Source organism: Amblyomma americanum, chromosome 6 (assembly GCF_052857255.1).
Source record: "Amblyomma americanum isolate KBUSLIRL-KWMA chromosome 6, ASM5285725v1, whole genome shotgun sequence".
Lineage (NCBI taxonomy): Eukaryota > Metazoa > Arthropoda > Arachnida > Ixodida > Ixodidae > Amblyomma > Amblyomma americanum.
In genome coordinates, this window is record NC_135502.1 from 82,104,108 (window position 1) to 82,122,148 (window position 18,041).

The 18,041-nt window shown below is 47.9% G+C and overlaps 1 protein-coding gene and 17 non-coding genes across 18 annotated transcripts in view; 17 read left to right on the forward strand and 1 right to left on the reverse strand.

Moving 5' to 3' along the window:
* LOC144093794 (angiotensin-converting enzyme-like) overlaps positions 1–18,041 on the reverse strand; it is a 144,930-nt gene that overhangs the window by 82,975 nt on the left and 43,914 nt on the right. The window lies entirely within an intron of this gene.
* TRNAT-UGU (transfer RNA threonine (anticodon UGU)) lies at positions 48–119 on the forward strand. The gene has a single exon. It is a non-coding gene; the product is annotated as a tRNA-Thr (tRNA).
* On the forward strand, positions 266–337 carry TRNAT-UGU (transfer RNA threonine (anticodon UGU)). Its single transcript has one exon. It is a non-coding gene; the product is annotated as a tRNA-Thr (tRNA).
* On the forward strand, positions 483–554 carry TRNAT-UGU (transfer RNA threonine (anticodon UGU)). The gene has a single exon. It is a non-coding gene; the product is annotated as a tRNA-Thr (tRNA).
* On the forward strand, positions 701–772 carry TRNAT-UGU (transfer RNA threonine (anticodon UGU)). Its single transcript has one exon. It is a non-coding gene; the product is annotated as a tRNA-Thr (tRNA).
* Positions 918–989, forward strand: TRNAT-UGU (transfer RNA threonine (anticodon UGU)). The gene has a single exon. It is a non-coding gene; the product is annotated as a tRNA-Thr (tRNA).
* Positions 1,134–1,205, forward strand: TRNAT-UGU (transfer RNA threonine (anticodon UGU)). The gene has a single exon. It is a non-coding gene; the product is annotated as a tRNA-Thr (tRNA).
* Positions 1,350–1,421, forward strand: TRNAT-UGU (transfer RNA threonine (anticodon UGU)). The gene has a single exon. It is a non-coding gene; the product is annotated as a tRNA-Thr (tRNA).
* Positions 1,566–1,637, forward strand: TRNAT-UGU (transfer RNA threonine (anticodon UGU)). Its single transcript has one exon. It is a non-coding gene; the product is annotated as a tRNA-Thr (tRNA).
* On the forward strand, positions 1,783–1,854 carry TRNAT-UGU (transfer RNA threonine (anticodon UGU)). The gene has a single exon. It is a non-coding gene; the product is annotated as a tRNA-Thr (tRNA).
* On the forward strand, positions 6,701–6,772 carry TRNAT-UGU (transfer RNA threonine (anticodon UGU)). Its single transcript has one exon. It is a non-coding gene; the product is annotated as a tRNA-Thr (tRNA).
* On the forward strand, positions 6,918–6,989 carry TRNAT-CGU (transfer RNA threonine (anticodon CGU)). Its single transcript has one exon. It is a non-coding gene; the product is annotated as a tRNA-Thr (tRNA).
* TRNAT-UGU (transfer RNA threonine (anticodon UGU)) lies at positions 10,119–10,190 on the forward strand. Its single transcript has one exon. It is a non-coding gene; the product is annotated as a tRNA-Thr (tRNA).
* Positions 10,333–10,404, forward strand: TRNAT-UGU (transfer RNA threonine (anticodon UGU)). Its single transcript has one exon. It is a non-coding gene; the product is annotated as a tRNA-Thr (tRNA).
* TRNAT-UGU (transfer RNA threonine (anticodon UGU)) lies at positions 10,547–10,618 on the forward strand. The gene has a single exon. It is a non-coding gene; the product is annotated as a tRNA-Thr (tRNA).
* On the forward strand, positions 10,761–10,832 carry TRNAT-UGU (transfer RNA threonine (anticodon UGU)). The gene has a single exon. It is a non-coding gene; the product is annotated as a tRNA-Thr (tRNA).
* On the forward strand, positions 10,975–11,046 carry TRNAT-UGU (transfer RNA threonine (anticodon UGU)). Its single transcript has one exon. It is a non-coding gene; the product is annotated as a tRNA-Thr (tRNA).
* On the forward strand, positions 15,765–15,836 carry TRNAT-UGU (transfer RNA threonine (anticodon UGU)). Its single transcript has one exon. It is a non-coding gene; the product is annotated as a tRNA-Thr (tRNA).

Consider the following 18,041-nt stretch of genomic DNA (forward strand, 5'->3'; position numbering starts at 1 on the left):
GAGTGCTTCCTCGTATGCTAGCTCCGGAAGGGGTAGCTATAAGAAGCGCCGCTATAGCTCAGTGGCAGAGCGCTGGTCTTGTAAACCAGCGGTCGTGAGTTCGATCCTCACTGGCGGCTGATGTTTTCAACATTGTTTTTTCTTTTGTTAGGTAAAAATGAGTATACCAGTTAATGCGATGAGATAGACATCCATAGACACGACGCTGCGACAGGCGCGAGTACTTCCTCGTATGCTAGCTCCGGAGGGGGTAGCTGTAAGAAGCGCCGCTATAGCTCAGTGGCAGAGCGCTGGTCTTGTAAACCAGCGGTCGTGAGTTCGATCCTCACTGGCGGCTGATGTCCTTGAACTTTTTTTTCTTTTGTTAGGTAAAAATGAGTATACTAGTTAATGCGATGAGATAGACATCGATAGACACGACGCTGCGACAGGCGCGAGTGCTTCCTCGTATGCTAGCTCCGGAAGGGGTAGCTATAAGAAGCGCCGCTATAGCTCAGTGGCAGAGCGCTGGTCTTGTAAACCAGCGGTCGTGAGTTCGATCCTCACTGGCGGCTGATGTTTTCAACATTGTTTTTTCTTTTGTTAGGTAAAAATGAGTATACCAGTTAATGCGATGAGATAGACATCCATAGACACGACGCTGCGACAGGCGCGAGTACTTCCTCGTATGCTAGCTCCGGAGGGGGTAGCTGTAAGAAGCGCCGCTATAGCTCAGTGGCAGAGCGCTGGTCTTGTAAACCAGCGGTCGTGATTTCGATCCTCACTGGCGGCTGATGTCCTTGAACTTTTTTTTCTTTTGTTAGGTAAAAATGAGTATACTAGTTAATGCGATGAGATAGACATCGATAGACACGACGCTGCGACAGGCGCGAGTGCTTCCTCGTATGCTAGCTCCGGAAGGGGTAGCTATAAGAAGCGCCGCTATAGCTCAGTGGCAGAGCGCTGGTCTTGTAAACCAGCGGTCGTGAGTTCGATCCTCACTGGCGGCTGATGTCTTTCAACCTTTTTTCTTTTGTTAGGTAAAAATGAGTATACTAGTTAATGACATGAGATAGACATCGATAGACACGACGCTGCGACAGGCGCGAGTGCTTCCTCGTATGCTAGCTCCGGAAGGGGTAGCTATAAGAAGCGCCGCTATAGCTCAGTGGCAGAGCGCTGGTCTTGTAAACCAGCGGTCGTGAGTTCGATCCTCACTGGCGGCTGATGTCTTTCAACCTTTTTTCTTTTGTTAGGTAAAAATGAGTATACTAGTTAATGCGATGAGATAGACATCGATAGACACGACGCTGCGACAGGCGCGAGTATTTCCTCGTATGCTAGCTCCAGAGGGGGTAGCTGTAAGAAGCGCCGCTATAGCTCAGTGGCAGAGCGCTGGTCTTGTAAACCAGCGGTCGTGAGTTCGATCCTCACTGGCGGCTGATGTCTTTCAACCTTTTTTCTTTTGTTAGGTAAAAATGAGTATACCAGTTAATGCGATGAGATAGACATCCATAGACACGACGCTGCGACAGGCGCGAGTATTTCCTCGTATGCTAGCTCCAGAGGGGGTAGCTGTAAGAAGCGCCGCTATAGCTCAGTGGCAGAGCGCTGGTCTTGTAAACCAGCGGTCGTGAGCTCGATCCTCACTGGCGGCTGATGTCCTTGAACTTTTTTTTCTTTTGTTAAGTAAAAATGAGTATACTAGTTAATGCGATGAGATAGACATCGATAGACACGACGCTGCGACAGGCGCGAGTGCTTCCTCGTATGCTAGCTCCGGAAGGGGTAGCTATAAGAAGCGCCGCTATAGCTCAGTGGCAGAGCGCTCGTCTTGTAAACCAGCGGTCGTGAGTTCGATCCTCACTGGCGGCTTATGTCTTTCAACACTTTTTTATTCTGTTAGGTAAAAATAAGTATACTAGTCAATGCGACGAGATAGACATCCATACACACGACGCTGCGACAGGCGCGAGTACTTCCTCGTATGCTTGCTCCGGAGGGGGTAGCTGTAAGAAGCGCCGCTATAGCTCAGTGGTGGATTCCGCTTCCGGCCGCCGCAGCGTACGGACGTGTGATGGGAAGCTTTGAGCGCGCTTCGTTATCGGTCATGCTTGGCCGAGGTTTCAGTGGGCTATCGCTTAGTTTTATGTACGCTGCCTACGGGAGACGCGATGAAGACTATGGTTTTCCTTCACTGCGATATTGCCGGGCGGCCTTATCGCATACAGGATTTTCGAGAGCCATTGGAAACTGCCGGTGTTCTACCCTTCGTGGCTAGCATTGGGCTCTTTCAAATGTCGCATGTGTGGATGTTGAAGCTGAAAAATGCAGAAGCGAAAGAACGACTGCTGACAGAAGGAGCACTGGAAGTGAAAAACGCTATTGCGCAGTCATTGAGCCCAACAAACTTGAGTTCGCCTTCAGGGTGCACTGGGTGCCCTTCTATGTGTCGAATGAGTCTGTACAGAAGGCTTTTGAAGAGTTTGGAGAAGTGACAGATGTCACTCGTGAGCAGTGGAACAGTCCGGGTTTCGAAGACGCCGAGTCGACAACCCGGCTGCTGCGTATGGTTCTGAAGGAGGGGCTCTCTATCGATGATTTAACCCTCATGTTCAAGTTTTACGGAGGGCAAGTGTTAGTGGTGGTGCCTGGACGTCCACCAATATGCCTACGGTGCAAGAGGACGGGACATATTCGACGCGACTGCCGCACGCCGAGGTGCAGCTTGTGTCGGTCCGTCGGACACGAACGGGAAGGATGCGTCCGCACGTAGGCGCGTGTGGCCACGGGTACTGCTCCGCCGCAAGACAACGGAAGCGAGCTGCTTATGGACCAAGAGGAACTGGAGAACGCCGGAGACCCGCCCCATTCAGGACTCAGCGACGGCCCTGCTTTCCAGAAGTGAGAGCTGCCTACTGGCAACGAAAAGTCACAATGTGAACCCGCTGCAGAAACGCGACTGGCAAGAAGGCGGATGCTGCTGCGCCGCCAGAAGAGCCAACGAAGGTGGGCACTACAGGCGACCACGACTCCGAGGCGCCCGATGGATGCGACAGTCGCTTCCATTAAGCGACCTCGTGACAACGAAAAGGCACCGGCTACGGGCCGAGAGCTTCGTCGGCTAGAAAGGCATTGGAGAGGGGAGGGAGCGAAGAAAGGCAAGTTAGCCTTGTCACGGTCCTCGTCGCTCACTCGCGACGAGAGACCGAAGCAGTGAGCGTTATAGCACTGTTTGTTTGCTGCGTGTATGCTATGGCTTACTTGAAGAAACCGCTAAAAGTTGGCACTCTGAACGTACGAGGACTCGCCTCGAAGCGTAAGCAAGTGCAGTTGAACCGACTGTTCGGCGAGTTAGATCTAGATATCGCGGCTATTCAAGAAACAAAAGTTGAGGATGGCCAGCAAACAGATAACATTGTGCTTGGGTTTCGGTCACGATTCAATGTTTGTGCAAGCCATGCGGCTGGTTTGTCGGCGGGATGCTGTCTTTTCCTGAAGAAAAACATAGGCATTGTAGAGGAACAAATAATAACTTTTGCAAGGGGGCGGTTTATCGTGTGTGACTTCACATACGAAACACTCGCGGTGAGGGTTGTTGTCCTGTATGCTCCTAGGATACAAAAGGAACGCCGCGGATTTTTTAAACAGTTAGGTTCGTTCCTTGAGTGCAGTAGAGTGCTCATATTATTGGGTGATTTCAATTGTGTTTTGGACCTTAAAGATCGTTCAAATGGAAAAAATGTAAAAGACCCGAGTGCTGATTTGTTGAAGAGTGTCCTGAACGAGTGCAGCTTAGAGAACGTAATGTACCGGACGAATAGTGATAAACTTGTGCATTTTACGCATTTTCAAGGAAGTAGCCACGCACGACTCGACAGAATATACGTGTCGCCGGAGTTGTCGCCTTCCTGTGAGCAGTATGAAGTGAAGCAAGTGTCCTTTAGTGACCACTGCCTAGTTACGTTAACTTTGGGAGGAAGGAAGCAGCGTAAAACAAAAATGAATTGGGATATGTGGAAGCTAATCTCAAGGCTTATAGAAGACGACATATTTTTAAGAAAAGTTAAGGAAAGCATGGATATGTTAAATAATAGTGAAGCAGGATGTATTGAATCGTGGGAACGCTTAAAGCAGGAGGTGAAAATTCATGCCATTGAGCGTTCAAGCATATTAAAGTATGAGAAAAAAAAAAGAAAAGCAACTGCGAGAGCTTCTGGCAAATTTAGGTCGCGAAGAGGAACAAACGCCGGGCATGTTCATGCATGATATAAAGGGCGTCAAAGTTAGGCTAGAAGCTTTAGATGCTCAGAAGTACAGAGGGATAGCGATAAGAGCACGCATGGAAAAATGGCTTACTGGCGAAACGCCAACAAAACGAGCGCTCTCAGATGAAAAGCGATACGCGCGCTCGAACGAGATCTCGGTTATCAAATACAAAGGGCAAATCCTGAGTGATCAAACTGGAATTTCGAGTGCGTTCGTGGAACATTACCGTGAGCTGTTTGCAAGCAAACCACCAAGTGAAGAAGGGTTTCGGGAGACCTTTTTGCCACTTATGCCAATATCAGAAAACGAGATCACTGAAGAACTACAGAAGGTAATAAGTATTGAGGAAATAGTGGCAGCAATTATTGAACTGAATGCCGGAAAGTCGCCGGGACCTGACGGTTTGAGTGCGGCCTTTTATAAGAGCTTTAAATATGTCCTTCCCACTATGCTTTATAAGCTTTTCAAGGAGTGCTTTGAGGTCGGTAGGCTGCCACCTTCGTTTAACAGTGCCCATACGGTCTTAATTCCTAAGACAGATGACCCAGCCAAACTGGTAAAGGTTACAGGATATAGACCGATTACGTTAACAAACGTTGATTATAAAATTCTGATGAAAGTGTTAGCTAAGCGATTGCAATACGTCATAAAGGATATTGTAGGACCTCACCAAACGTGTGGGATAAAAACCAGAAGCATATTTAACAATATTCATGTAGCACGCAGCGTGCTCGAGTGCTGCGATGCTCTGAATAAGAAAGTGGCTATGGTTCAAATAGACTTTGAAAAAGCGTTCGATCGCGTGTCTCATGAAATACTCTTCTGTTTGTTGGAACATATTGGTATTGGTTCAGTTGTTCTCAAAGGGATAAAAATGGCTTATGCATGTTGCTCCACACGCCTTATGATAAACAAACTGTTATCTGAAAGAATTGATGCAAGGGCATCTGTTCGACTAGGATGTCCGCTGTCCCCTCTCCTTTTTGCAATTTATTTGGAGCCTTTTTGCAGGATGATAAATGCGAGTGGGAACATCCGAGGTTTTAGGTAGGTGGCAGGTGAGGTGAGAATACTGGCATACGCTGATGACGTAGCGCTTTTTTGTGAAGACCGCAAAAGTGTTGTACAAACGTTACAAATAACTGAAAGGTTTTGCAGGCAAACTGGCAGCGCTGTTAATTTTGGCAAATGTCTCGGAGTCTGGCATGGGCAATGGGACTTAGAGCCAGAAATGTTCTGCGGGGTCCGATGGGCTACAGCTCCCGGAGTTTATCTGGGAGTCCCGCTGGACAAATATAGGGAGAATACCAGTTACTGGAATGAAAAAGCAGAAGAAATGCGGGACCGGACGAAAGGGTGGATGGGCCGTAACCTTTCCATTTTCGCGCCTCCTACTGTACGTAACACCTTTCTTATTGCAAGGATCATGTATTTACTCGAAGTACTATATTGTGCACGAAGCAATATTCAAAGGTTTCATCGCGTTTTTGCTGTTTTTATTTGGGCGTCCAATTGGGAACGAAGTCGCAGAGATAATCTCTTCCGGAGGGTAAAGGTCGGAGGACTGTCTCTTATGCATCTATATGTACGGCAGGTGGTTTTAAGATTTTGTTTCTTGCGTGACCAAGATGATGCCTTCTTGCGAACATTCATACAAACCATGCTATCTAGTGCACTTCCAGAATTCAATGTCTCTTCGTGCAATGCTCGGAGGTACACAGTGTCTCGCTTCCTGCGAGAGGTGGTCTGGTCATTCAGGTTTTTGCAAGTGCGGTTTTCTCTACAGCATTTATCGAGTGTAACGCCGAAGCGACTATACAAGGATCTTGTTGAGCAGTTGCTTCCAGCTCCACTGTACAGAACCATATACTGTGAAGGCCCTGGAAAAGATGTTCTCAGGCGAGTTAAGAAGATGACTGTTGCGCCTGGCGTTAAAACATTTTTTCACACTGCATACAGGAACCCTACCAGTAAAAACATGGCTTGAGGAAAAGGGCCTTTTTATTCCTTGGGGCTCAAACTGTCTCTTGTGTACAAAGCCAGAGACGGTAGAACACGTGTTCCTGGATTGTTGGGATGCGGTGTTCTACTGGGATGTTTTGCAAAGAACACTAAAAAAAGACTTGCCATTGACATCGCGCGGAATTCGGTACCTGACCACTTAAAGTGATGTTGCACAGTATGACCAGATTATGTTATTGGGCCTTCACAGCATTTGGAGGAGTAGAATGGCTTTTAGACATTGTGACTTGGATGCACGATCGGTATGTGATCATTTTGTCGAACATATGTATAAATTAAGAGAAGTCCTGAAGCAGCAGGACAATGCGGATGATGTATTGAGTCTGATGGACCAACTTGTAATGAAAGTCCATTAGACACGGTTGTCTGCCAGGGGGTATGACAACTACGATATTTTATTGATGTGTATATTCATGCAATCAAGAAAAAAGCCGCTATAGCTCAGTGGCAAAGCGCTGGTCTTGTAAACCAGCGGTCGTGAGTTCGATCCTCACTGGCGGCTGATGTCTTTCAACATTTTTTTATTCTGTTAATTAAAAATGAGTATACTAGTTAATGCGACGAGATAGACATCCATAGACACGACGCTGCGACAGGCGCGAGTACTTCCTCGTATGCTTGCTCCGGAGCGGGTAGCTGTAAGAAGCGCCGCTATAGCTCAGTGGCAGAGCGCTGGTCTCGTAAACCAGCGGTCGTGAGTTCGATCCTCACTGGCGGCTGATGTCTTTCAACATTGTTTTATTCTGTTAGGTAAAAATGAGTATACTAGTTATTGCGACGAGATAGACATCCATAGACACGACGCTGCGACAGGCGCGAGTACTTCCTCGTATGCTAGCTCCGGAGGGGGTAGCTATAAGAAGCGCCGCTATAGCTCTGTGGCAGAGCGCTGGTTGGGAGATGTGGATATTAAATGATAAGATCATTACAGACGGCATCTTTAGCAGGAAAGTAACTGAAGAAATCGGCAAATTAGAGACGAGCGGGGAACTGAAAGTATGGCAGCAGTGGGAACTTTGCTAACAGCAAATAAAGATAGCAGCGATCGAAAGGTCAAGCTGTATACGACAAGAGGAGAAGCGTGAGGAAGAAAACTTCAGATCTTTACTGGCTAGACTTCTGGAAAAAGAAATCGAAGAGCCTGGAAAGTGGATGCATGACATTAGAAAAATAAAACACGATTGAACTCTTCGAAGACGAACGCTATCATCGTGCGCTTGTGCGGGCTAGGTCGCAATATGTAGCAGCTGGGGAGACACCGTCAAAACGAGTGCTAGGAATGGAAAAAACGCATGCTCAGCGAAACCAAATTGAAAAGATTGATTGGGGTGGGGCGTTATCTGGAGAAAGCAGTCGTATCCAGCAGGCATTTCTTGAATATTATCAGGTGTTGTTTGTGAATCAAGAAGTGGATGATAGCGCGTTCAAGGAAAAGTTTCTTGGCGCATTACCGCGATCAGATGACGAACAGAAAGAAAGGTTGGAGCTGTCGATAACTGCGTCAGAGGTCGAGCATGCGATAGAAAATTTGAACCTTGGAAAATCACCTGGATCTGATGGATTAAGTGCGGCTTTTTACAAAGCATATAAACACGAAATACTGCCAATTCTGAGAGCAGTGTATAATGAAGCCTACAAAGTAAATGAATTGCCTCCGTCTTACGGTAAATCCAACACAGTTTTAATTCCTAAATATGATGAAGCAGAAAAGTTAGAACAGGTGACAGCATATCGACCCATCGCACTCAGAAACGTAGATTATAAAGTTTTCATGCAGATTTTAGCCCGTAGACTAGTCAGTTATTCAAGATATAGTCGGTCCTCACCAGACGTGGGATCAAACGACCCTCCATTGGTACCAATATTCATAGAGCGAGGTGTGTGCTTGAATGTTGTGATCATACAAATAGCGGTGTAGTCATACTTCAGCTAGATCTTGAGAAAGCATTTGATTGCGTTTCACACGAAATCCTGTTCTGCATACTCGACCATGTAAATGCTGGGTCCATTATTCGCGAGGAAGTGGCCTTGGCGTACCGGAGCTGCACGACAAGATTAATTGTAAATAAGAGTTTGGGGGCCCCCATCGTCCTGCAGCGTTCGGTGCGCCAGGGTTGTCCCCTTAGCCCCCTTCTATTCTGCATTTACATCGAAGCATTGTGTTTGAATATCATGCAAAATGAAAAAATTCATGGCTTCCAGCTTCAAGCGGCAGAAGTTAAGCTGCTGGCCTATGCGGATGATGTCGCAGTGTTCACAGTGAATCGGGAAGGTGTAACCGAGGCCGTGGCATGTGTAAAAGAATTCACCAAAGTCACTGGCAGTAAAGTGTATTGGTCAAAGTCCCTGGGGCTTTGGCACGGAGAATGGCCAACGAAACCCGACCGTTATTCAAACATGTCCTGGGTGAGGACCCCAGTAAAGTACTTGGGCGTCCCACTAGACGGTTATCGCGATAGCGAACCCTACTGGAGAGAAAAGACGCATGCGACGCGTGAAAAGGTGGAGAGGTGGAAAGGGCAACATCTGTCAGTTTAGCAAGGACCACAGTGTGTAATCTGTTTTTTATGTCTAGGTTGTGGTATGTGATGCAAGTGTTGCATTGTGCAAGGATGAACGTGTAGAGATTGCACCGGATCTTTGCCGTTTTTGTATGGGCTGCAGGTTGGGAACGATGCAGCCGGACGAATTTGTTTATGCGGGTCAAGAACGGGGGCCTGAGTCTGGGGCACTTATTTCTACGGCAGATCGTAAGCAGATTTTTTTTGTGTGTGATGTAAGTGATCCGTTCTTGCGCACTGTGTGCCAATTAAGGCTTCGAAATGCACTGCCGGATTTTGTTGTCTGAACCGAAAGTTTATCGGGACGTATTTTTGCTTACTTTAAAGATTGTCGCGAATGTTCCATTCCTATCTGTTCGGTTTTCGTGAGTTTTTGTCTTCTGTTAGCAGGAAGAAGTTGTATAGGGATTTCTGCGATGTAGTTCTTCCACAACCTATCTACAGGGCCATATGCAGTGGAGGCCTGAGACGCGACGTACTTAACCGTGTGAAGGCGATGCAAGTGCCGCCAAGTGCAAAAACATTATTCTTTAAGCTACATCTTGGAACACTACCAGTAAAGACATTTTTAGAGGGGAAGCATTTATTTCCACCTTGGGGATGACATTGTTTAATTTGTAAACAACCGGAAACAGTAGACAACTTTTTTTTCATTTTTGGGAAAGGGTATTCTTCTGGGACACCTTGCAAAGGACTTTAAAAAGGAATTTTCCCTAGACTCTCACGCAATTCCGTACATTCCTGTAGATAGTGAGGATTGGACACAATTCGACCTTATATTGCTGGTGGGCCTCCTTTGTATTTGGCGTTCCAGAATGGAAGGATATCATTGCGATCCTGATGCACGGCCAGCACGGATATATTTTCTGGAGTGTATGTATAAGTATACTGAAATTCAGAAAATCGCTCCTGAAGCTCCCGTGTGGCTCGAAAGAGTAGAGCCATTGGTGGCGCTTAGAGAGCTTTGAGTTTTAATATGACGAAGCCACAACCCACCAGGCGGATAGTGTTAAGTATTGTTCATTGTGCCCTGTAAGTGTATTTTTGTATTGTGGTTCTTGCCGAAGTCCGGCAATAAAAAAAAAGCTCAGTGGCAGAGCGCTGGTATTGTAAACCAGCGGTCGTGAGTTCAATCCTCACTGGTGGCTGATGTCTTTCAACACTGTTTTGTTAGGTAAAAATGAGTATACTAGTTAATGCGATGAGATAGACATCGTAGACACGACGCTGCGACAGGCGCAAGTACTTCCTCGTATGCTTGCTCCGGAGGGGGTAGCTGTAAGAAGCGCCGCTATAGCTCAGTGGCAGAGCGCTGGTCTTGTAAACCAGCGGTCGTGAGTTCGATCCTCACTGGCGGCTGATGTCTTTCGACATTTTATTTTGTTAGGTAAAAATGAGTGTACTAGTTAATGCGATGAGATAGACATCCATAGACACGACGCTGCGACAGGCGCGAGTACTTCCTCGTATGCTTGCTCCGGAGGGGGTAGCTGTAAGAAGCGCCGCTATAGCTCAGTGGCAGAGCGCTGGTCTTGTAAACCAGCGGTCGTGAGTTCGATCCTCACTGGCGGCTGATGTCTTTCGACATTTTATTTTGTTAGGTAAAAATGAGTGTACTAGATAATGCGATGAGATAGACATCCATAGACTCGACGCTGCGACAGGCGCGAGTACTTCCTCGTATGCTTGCTCCGGAGGGGGTAGCTGTAAGAAGCGCCGCTATAGCTCAGTGGCAGAGCGCTGGTCTTGTAAACCAGCGGTCGTGAGTTCGATCCTCACTGGCGGCTGATGTCTTTCGACATGTTATTTTGTTAGGTAAAAATGAGTGTACTAGTTAATGCGATGAGATAGACATCCATAGACTCGACGCTGCGACAGGCGCGAGTACTTCCTCGTATGCTTGCTCCGGAGGGGGTAGCTGTAAGAAGCGCCGCTATAGCTCAGTGGCAGAGCGCTGGTCTTGTAAACCAGCGGTCGTGAGTTCGATCCTCACTGGCGGCTGATGTCTTTCGACATTTTATTTTGTTAGGTAAAAATGAGTGTACTAGTTAATGCGATGAGATAGACATCCATAGACACGACGCTGCGACAGGCGCGAGCACTTCCTCGTATGCTTGCTCCGGAGGGGGTAGCTGTAAGAAGCGCCGCTATAGCTCAGTGGCAGAGCGCTGGTCTTGTAAACCAGCGGTCGTGAGTTCGATCCTCACTGGCGACTGATGTCTTTCAACATTTTATTTTGTTAGGTAAAAATGAGTATACTAGTTAATGCGATGAGATAGACATCCATAGACACGAAGCTGTGACAGGCGCGAGTACTTCCTCGTGTGCTAGCTCCGGAGGGGGTAGCTGTAAGAAGCGCCGTTATAGCTCAGTGGCGAGAGTCTACTTCCGGCCACCGAGCGTGACGGACGTGGGATGACGGGCTCCGTAGGAGCGGCTTCAGCGGCCATGTCTGGCCTCGGTAACAGGTTAACTGATGAGGAAAATGCTTACCAGGTTGTTCTGCCAGGATTGCCTGCAGGACGTTTCGTTGTAAATAGTTTTTTTGCACGCCGATATCAGAGCCCGCCCGTACCGGATCGAGGATTTCCGGGATGCCCTAGCTCAGCACGCGCTGCTCCCCGATGTTATCGCCCTGGGGGCGTATCGGATGAGCCACGTCTAGGCAGTCACTCTCAAGGATTCCGAAGCCGTAACGAAGATGTTGAGCGTCGGTGAAATGCTTGTGAAAGAAGGCCGCTTCCTGGTTATTGACCCGACCAATCAGGATGTGCGACTGAAGCTGCACTGGCTGCTGCACAACGTACCGGACGAAGACGTACGTGCTGCCTTTGCGCCTTACGTGAAAGTCACGGAAATCGCTCGAGAGCGTTGGCGTGTGTGGGGTGTGCTAGAAAAGGGCTCGACAACGAGGCTCGTACCAGTGCTCGTACAGAGGCTCGGACGTACCAGTGCAGCGTGACCTACCAACAGAACCCGTGAGCACGCAGAAAGAAGCGGCGGGAGCTGTTGCTGAAAATCCCGATAACGTAGGACCGGACAACAGCGAGGCCATGGATTCCAGCCAGGAGGCTGCCGGCCACATAGCTGGGAAGCGCTCCCACGAGGGAAGCGTCGGTGAAAAGCCACAGGTAGGCGCTGACGAGCCGCTGTCGAAATCCCCGGGAGTTCTGCGCTCGTCTTTGAAACCACGGCCCAACTTTGCGGCCGAGACACGGCCGGCGGGGAAGCCGCCTCCCTAGCGCAGCAATGTGTTTGTGTAAGTGTGTTCCTGTTTTCCGCGGTTGTGGGTGGAAGTACCAAGCAGAAGTAGTTCCAAGGTCTGGAAAGGCCGGCGGAGGACTGCCTAGTGGTTTTCCCGGTTCCTGCAAACGGACTAATGGATTGGCGACGCCGCACAGAGCACACTGTGAGTCTAGAAGTGTTTCTTCTGTTATGGTGGGCACTGTACATCATATGTCAGCTATTCCTCACGCATGGCGATGAAACTTGACACAGCTTTGCGCATAGCAACATTTAATGTGAGGGGTCTTGGTGCTCGTAGGCGCCAATGCCAACTTAATCGTCTTCTTGCTGAGAATGCGCTGGACATTGTAGCTGTACAGGAGACGAAGATTGAAAGTGAGGAGTTTACTGGGCGTATGGTGTCCACCTTTAGTGCGTTCTTTAATGTCTGTGTTTGCCATTCTGTTGGCACCTCGGGTGGGTGCGCCCTTTTTCTGCGCAATAATTTAGGCATCAGTGTGGAGTCGATTTTTTCTTGTCCAAGTGGGCGCCTTCTTGTAGTTGACTTTTCTTTTTCGAAGTTATACTGGCGCATTATATGCGTGTATTCACCGAACGTTGACTCGGAACGACAAGAATTTTTTAACAGATTGAAGTCTTACATTGTTTGTGATAAAGTGCTGTTGCTTTTGGGCGATTTCAACTGTGTGTGTGCCGCTGCCGATCGAGTGAAGCGTCCGCCTGTGCGTGATAGGAGTGCACAATTATTAAACGCTTTGGTTAATGACAACAGCTCAGACGATATTGGCAGCATATTTACCTGCGGTAATAGACCGCTGTACACACACTTTCAACGTGATAGCCATGCCAGATTGGATAGAATTTATGCATCTGTTGAACTTGTGCCCCTTTGCACAGGTTACAAAGTTGAACCTGTGGCGCTTAGTGATCATTGTCTTGTGATAGGAGGTTTCGGTGTGAAAGAAAGGTGTACGCGCTTCAACTGGAATCTCTGGAAATTCAATGCCAAACTCTTGGAGGACTAGGGATTTTTAAAAGCCATCATAAACGAAATGCAGAGGTTGCTCGAGGAGCGGCCCAGTCTTTTTGCCGTGCAGTGGGAAGACCTCAAAGAGTGGCTAAAAAGTAAAGCCATAGAAAAGAGTTGCTCCAACCGACAGAAAGAAAAACAAGAAGAAAAAACCGCGCGAGCAACTGCAGTTTTTATTAAGCATAGAAAGCTCCGAGCCCGGGAGATATGCAAAAGATAAAAGGGATGTGAAAAGCCAGCTTGAAAGACTTGACAGTGAAAGGTATAAAGCAGCAGTTATACGCGCAAGGGCACAAAAACTGTGGGCCGGTGAAACACCGACAAAGCGAGCCTTAACAGATGAAAAGCGGTACGCTAGACAGAAAGAAATCGGGCAGATAAGAAATGGTGCTGAAATTAAATGTGATGCCAATGTAATCCAGAAGTCATTTCAAAAGTACTTCAACGACCTTCTTGGCCAAGTAAGAGAGATTGGTGATGCTTTCTCTTCAGACTTTTTGTCGTTCATGATAAGACTTGAGGATGATGTAAAGGAGAGGCTTGAGGTACCCATAACTGAGAATGAAATAGAATCTGCAATTGAGGACTTACCCACCGGTAAAGCTCCAGGACCTGATGGGCTGGGCGCCGAGTTTTAAAAAACATTTCAGCCCATAGTCGCTCAGTTACTGCTAAGAGTGTTGGATGAGGAGTATGAACATGAGCATGTACCGCTGTCATTCACCACATCGCACATAGTGTTGATCCCAAAATCAGATGACCCAGAGAAGCGTTTGTTGGTGGGGTCCTATCGCCCGATAAGCCTCACGAAATTTGACTACAAAATATTCATGAAGGTGCTAGTTAGGAGATTCCAGAGCGTAATAACAAAATTGGTTGGACTGCACCAGACCTGCGGAATTAAAGGACGCAGCATTGCCACGAATGTACACGTCGCACGTACTGTATTGGAATGCTGTGATGCGATGGGGGACCGCATTGCTATGATGCAGCTGGATTTGGCAAAAGCCTTTGATCGCGTGTCGCATGATGTACTTTTTCACATACTAGAGCACGGGAACGTTGGCCGCATTATCATAGAAGGCGTCAGAATGGCATATGCAAACTGTACCACACGCATTATTCTAAATGGTGACCTCACAGATAGGCTGGTAGTGCGTTCGTCAGAAAGGCATGGATGCCCGCTGTCGCCCCTTTTGTTTGCGGCATACCTAGAGCCACTATGTTTAGCTATTGCCAAAAGTGACCGCATCTTGGGCTTTCGATTGCAGTCGGCACATGTCAAAATCCTCGCTTACGCGGACGATATCGCAGTATTCTGCTCCAATCGAGACAGTATTACTGAAGTGATCAGTATCGTTGATAAATTTTGTAAGCAAACGGGGTGTATGGTAAACTGGGACAAGAGCTCTGGATTTTGGCGCGGTGACTGGGAAACGAGGCCTGATCACTTCTCCCGGCTGCGATGGTCTTGCCTGCCAACGCAATATCTCGGCGTCCCGCTTAACTGTTATCGAGACCCAAGTGAAAGTTGGAACGAGCAATGCTCAAGGGCTAGGGAGAAAGCAGATGCATGGCAAGGGAGGCAGTTATCAATGTTTTCACGCGCCTCCATCTGCAACCTTTTCCTTGTTTCGAAAATGTGGTACATGATGAATGTTCTGTGTGCGAGTCGGGCCAGCATTCAAAAGATGCATCGCGTGTTTGCTGTGTTTATTTGGGCGTCAAGCTGGGAGAGAACTAGCCGTACCAATTTGTTTCTTTCGGTTAAACGAGGAGGGCTTGGCCTCGTGCACCTATTCTTGCGCCAAGTTGTGTCGCGTTTTATCTTTCTTCGAGATCAAAGGGATCCTTTTCTGCGGACTGTTATCCAGGTAAGGTTGCACACACTCCTCCCAGAAATCGTTGTCTCATGCTGTGAAGGTATGTGCGGTGCTGTCAACGGGTACTTGCGAGAAGTTGTACTTTCTTTTCGACTACTGTACGCGCGTTTTTCACTTGAGTACTTGTGTAACGTTTCCAAAAAAAGAGTTGTATAAGAATATTGTGGAAACAATGCTGCCGATTCCCATTTATCGTTTACCGCACCGTGGAGGCCCAGGACAAGACGTCTTAAACATTCTTCTTTAATTTACATTGTAATACACATCCTGTTAAGACGTGGCTGCATGAAAAGGGGATTTTCGTCCCATGGACGACCAACTGCCTACTATGCAAAAAGCCTGAAACGATGGAGCACGTGTTTCTTGAATGTTGGGACCCAATTTTTCATTGGGATGTCCTCCAATGAACCGTGAAAAAAGATTTTCCCCTGCATCCATACGGCATCAGGTTTTTGCCAATCACAAACGAAAGAGGAGTGCCATATGATATAATCATGCTCTTGGGCCTCCACAGCCTTTGGAGGACACGAATGCAAGTGCGACATGCCGATGTTAATGTCCGTTCCGTGCGAGAAAACTTTATTGAAAGTGTTGTGAGCCTGAGAGAAGTGTATCGTGCGCAAGCTGAACCGCACGGATGGACCTCTGTTCTGGACGACTTAGTTGTCTTGAGAAGATTTTAACCTCTCCCGTGTCAGCCAAGTAGGCTGCTGCTGTTTTTACCATTTCTACTTTTGTTTTAGCATTTAAGAATCGGCAATAAAGAAAAAAAAAGCCGCTATAGCTCAGTGGCAAAGCGCTGGTCTTGTAAACCAGCGGTCGTGAGTTCGATCCTCACTGGCGGCTGATGTCTTTCAACCTTTTTTCCTTTTGTTAGGTAAAAATGAGTATACTAGTTAATGCGATGAGATAGACATCCATAGACACGACGCTGCGAAGAGCGCGAGTACTTCCTCGTATGCTTGCTCCGGAGGGGGTAGCTGTAAGAAGCGGAGAACTGTGTCTTGAGTTACGCTGACAGGCTGCGTCAAGGCCAGTGGCCACGGGAAGATGACGTGGCATCAGAACACATTATGGATGTGTCTGAGGTTGTGGACGCGATCGGAGAACTAAGTCATGAGCATCGAATAGATGGGGAACAGAAGACTTCAACACCTCAAAACAACACGGAATATGAAGCGACTGGCCATCTAGCATCCACGCCTCCAGGACGAAAACCGCCGGACCCGGGCCCCCCCGTGAGTGTTAAAGAGACTGCTGTGCTTGCTGCACAGGAACACCTCGTTGCCACAGGTCAACGTCCGGATATGCCTCCTGTGGAGTCAGTCGAGGCGATACAGCCAGTGAATGCTCGCCGATCCTCCTCTAATGCTGATTCTGCTTCGTCGTTGGAGGGTAACGGTGAGACGTGTGTGGCGTCGATCTCTGGCGTGTCAGGTTCTCTGTCGGCTGTCAGTGTGGCAGCGAGTGATGTGCTCCCCTCGGGTTCGTGGGCCGAGGCCTTGGCTGTCTCAGAGGAAGACATGGACAGCACCGCACCTTTGAAACGTCCTGCAGATGCTGACGAGGTGTGTATCGATGGCGCTGACCAGAAGGCACAATGTGTAGAGGCCACGGGAAGGGTGGTGTTAAAGAGGAGGGCGATGTCTGCCCGCGAGGCCGCCAATTTGGCGGCGGGCCACCACATTCCAGGGGATGGCGTTTGTTAAGACTGGCACCAAAATGGCGAGCGTCGCAGCATATCAAGTCGCTACCCTTAACGTTAGGGGTATGCGTAATCGTAGGAGGCAACAGCAGGTACGGCATCTCTTAAAGAAATGGAGTGTGTGTGTAGCCGCTATCCAGGAAACAAAGTTGTCCTCTGATGAAGAGACAGCAGCTGCTCTTGCGCCTTTTTTTGTCGGAATACAGCATTATTGTTAGCCACGCGAGAGGCTTATCCGGAGGTTGTATGCTATTCCTGGCGAACACGCTAGAGATGACAGCCATGTCTTATTGCATAGATGACGAGGGGCGACTTATATGCTGTGATCTCACAATTTCAGGTGTACAGTGGCGGATTATTTGTGTTTATGCCCCCACAAAGCAGCGCGATAGAAGGCTTTTTTTCTGTCATTAGTTGAACATTTGTGCACGGACCGCAAAATTATATTGTTGGGAGATTTTAATTGCGTTTGTAGGGATGAGGACCGTTCAGTGGTATGTAAGAGATACGACCATAGTGCTGCATTACTTACCGATTTGGTTTTTGAATATAGTCTTGTAGATGTGGGGCAGGAAAAAGGCGACAGTATACATTTCACTCATTTTCAGTTTTCCTCTAATGCTCGCCTTGACAGAATTTACGTTTCTGTTGACGCATTAGCAAGTGTGTTTGGCTACTGGGTGCGGCCCATTTTCTTCAGTGACCACTGTATGGTGTCTCTTCAGATAGGAAAGTACACTCGGCATGTACTTCACCCTCGATGGGAGTTGTGGAAGATGAATAACTGTCTGCTCTCAGACGAAATCTTTCAGCGTGCTGTACCTACTTGTTTGAAGGACGTATGGTCACGCCGTGATCTTTCCATTTTTCAAAAGTGGGACTTGTTTAAACAGGAGATCAAAAACTTGGCAATTGAGGCCTCAGCAAGAATCGCTTTCCTGAAGAGACACCACCTTCGTGAGCTTGGGCGCACCCTAACGGAGCTACATGAGCTAGAGAGGGTAAGCCCGGGTGCCTATCTCGAAGAGATTAATAACGTAAAAGCACAGCTTCAACAATTTGCGACAGACAGATATAAGGGGGCCTTGATACGATCTAGGTCCCGAAGGTTTCTTGATGAGCAACCTTCTCGTCGGGCCCTGAGTGATGAAAGAGAGAATGCTCTTGCGAAGGAAATATTGGAAATTCAGTATGGTGATTGCACATACAGTGATGTGCCTGGTATTCTTGCTGCTTTCTTCGACTATTATCGGAAGCTGTTTGGCAGTTGCGAAGATCCAAGTCAGGGTTTCGATTACAGTTCCTTGCTCGGAAACTTCCCTCGACTTGATGATGAGAAGTGTGCT